Source organism: Sinocyclocheilus anshuiensis, unplaced genomic scaffold (assembly GCF_001515605.1).
Source record: "Sinocyclocheilus anshuiensis isolate Anshui unplaced genomic scaffold, SAMN03320099.WGS_v1.1 scaffold943, whole genome shotgun sequence".
NCBI classification, from domain to species: domain Eukaryota; kingdom Metazoa; phylum Chordata; class Actinopteri; order Cypriniformes; family Cyprinidae; genus Sinocyclocheilus; species Sinocyclocheilus anshuiensis.
Genome location: NW_015542391.1, coordinates 600599 through 603321, shown reverse-complemented (window position 1 = coordinate 603321; position 2723 = coordinate 600599). Strand labels below are relative to the sequence as shown.

Sequence of the window (2723 nt, the reverse complement as noted above, 5' to 3'; positions counted from 1 at the left end):
CCCCCCCCCCCCACCCTTTTTACTGAATCATTAATTACTGAATTATTATGATCTGGTAATTCTAGATGTCCATATCCTTTCTCCAAAAAATATTTACTCCAGAATCATTTTGCTGAATAAATAAGTGGAATATACAACATGAGCAAATACAAATATTTGTTTGTAATTTATTTAATTGGATTATACTCATATGGAGATTTGTTTACAATGTAGGTACATTTTATGTTGAAATAAAGAAATTTCTTAAGCGTTCACAAAGTTTCTAGCGCGACTGTACGTTCGAAGCGGATTAATAACGTACTGCTTACTACTCCTACTAGGGGCAGTATAGGATACCATTTCGAGCATACTCCATAACACAGGAACGCGGCAATGAAAGCGGGGGGCACATATATGACAGAGCGAAGACTGAACTCTGACTGGCACAATTCACATGAAGAAGTACAACATGATGAGATACAGTAATGACATGCATGTAAAACTGGCAGCGCTGGGCTCATTGTCACGCGTGCTAATCTCATTAATATTTATATGATATTATATGAATAAAATCTCTTTCCCGAACAAACATCAGCACGAGTTCACAGAGTTACATCGGTCTTCTTAAGATGTCGTTATTTTAAAACATACAAAATGTGATGCCTAAACACCGATGGAATCTTACCATTTACATGTTGGCCAATGTCACTGATATTGAAAACTCTTCGTTTGTGCGCGTCAAATGACCTTTTTTCCCAAATTGTGAAAGGGGATCAAGAAAATCCCAGCCGCAGCTGCAGTAGTAGGCCAGAGAACCTAAGAACACATTCATACTATCATCACTCTACCCCTTTAAAATAAAAACACATCAAACACATGCATGATAACACTCACACAGAGAGGAACCTTTCCAGTGCGCGATGTCTGAGGCACAACGTACCTCTTGGGTTACGATACGGACGTTGTACTTTTCATTTTCAATGATTATGGTTTCCTTGCTGTCGACCTGCCCCTGGTTCTGTTGCAAGCCCGTGACTGTATGTCTATGAACAGCAGCCAATCGGCACGGCAACCCAACCCCCTGTGAGACGAGCTCTCCTCAACTCCTGTGCTTCACTTTATCCCAAAATACAATTATACATTTCACAAAACGCTCAAATGTACGTTTAATCTAACATTTGGTGTCCTATTAATAATATTTTACCACTCCCTTGCACGAAACTGAGCTCTTGTACCGAGCTAACATTTCTACCCTCTATTGTCCTTAAATCCTATATAATCCTATTCTGAAATAAACCTATGCATTTAACACAAACCCGGAAACACTCGGAACCGTATGAAAACACGCGATTTTATTGAAGTTCAGCGCTCTTGATCATTCAAGATGGAGTCTGCCGTGTGCTGACACAGGCCACAAAGTGTTAAATTTCGATTTGAAGTAGGGCTTTATACATCCTCGAAGTTGTGACTCGTTTTCAAAAACGCTTTTTCGCATTAGAGTTGATTAAATGTCAGTGCGCGTTAAGATATACACGTGCGTTCAGCAGTGCTGCGCAATAAACAATGGCATAGTGGTATATACATTTGTATATGAGTTTTTTTGGTAACAAACAAGGCATACAGAAATACCGCATGCGACGCAGCACAAAGCACTTCTCTGTTTCATTCAATCAGATTTCTAACATATGAAAATGACATCGAACCTGTGTTGATCCTTATATTATTTGGACGTGTAAACATGTAAACGGCGCATTTGTTTTCCTGCTCTGCCGTTTGTTTGTTTGTTTTCTGAGGAGAGGGAAAATGGAGGAGTCCGACACCATCTCGACGTTTGTGGCCGAGTTTAATCTCGTGTGAGCGTGTGAATATGACACTGGAGGGATTTAATGCGACGAGCAAACAGATTTAGGTAACGTTACCGTTTAAATACGTAACAGCGAAAAACATATCTGGTGCTTAGCAACATGTCTGTTCCAAATCCTGCACAACTCAAAACCTTTGCTTAATAGTCCCGTGAGGTTTATTATAAGGGAGGGCGTGTTTGAGGTAAGGGAACCGTTATCATGTCGACAGACGACGTCGTTAAAGATGTTTCTCGCTAGCACCTCAAAAGGTGATTTGCGAAAGATGTCAAAATTATTGTGGAGCTGAGAGAGAAAGTGTTTGAGCGCTGTCTGTGGGCCTGCTGCTTTCCGCTTCGCCTGAACAGCGCCGCACCTGACAGAAAAGACACCCGAGGTACAGTAAAGTTTCCCAACCTCGCTTATAACCTATGTATGATCTTATTGTTTCCCTGGCAATTTTAAAGCGAGTGAATACATATTTCTCAGTCAGATATGTCAGGCTGCTGTACATTTAGCCTAATTCAACACACTGGCATATATTGCACACTGACTGAAATTAATGATTACTAATCGATATGAATCATTGGCTTTTCTGATCAGTGTTGGGGAAAGTTACTTTTGAAAGTAATGCATTACAATATTGCGTTACTCCATAAAAAGTAACTAATTACGGTACTTAGTTACTGTTTATGGAAAGTAATGTGTTACGTTACTTTTGCGTTACTTTTTAAATCTGGACAGGGCTTGCTTGTTTGTTTTTAAATTAAAAAAGAAAATTCTATTTCTATTTTTGGCAAATATAAAAGCCTTTTCACACCAAAAGTACCCCCAACACTGTTTCTGATAGTGTTGAAATTTGACCAATATTGAAAATCATTAAAATTGTATTAATTCTTAATT

At 39.1% G+C, this 2723-nt stretch overlaps 1 protein-coding gene across 6 annotated transcripts in view; it reads right to left on the bottom strand.

The window, feature by feature from the left end:
- Window positions 1-1039, bottom strand: part of nsd1b (nuclear receptor binding SET domain protein 1b) — a 22234-nt gene extending 21195 nt beyond the window's left edge. For 3 of the 6 annotated variants that reach the window (XM_016491973.1, XM_016491976.1, XM_016491978.1), the window contains exons 1-2: window positions 920-1039; window positions 665-795 (exon numbers count right to left, since the gene is read on the bottom strand). The gene's annotated coding sequence lies outside the window, so the exon portion shown is untranslated. Of the gene's footprint in view, window positions 1-664; window positions 830-873 lie in introns of all 6 variants that reach the window. The other 3 variants (XM_016491975.1, XM_016491974.1, XM_016491977.1) reach the window with 3 other exon arrangements.
- Between the last annotated feature and the right edge of the window lie 1684 nt (window positions 1040-2723).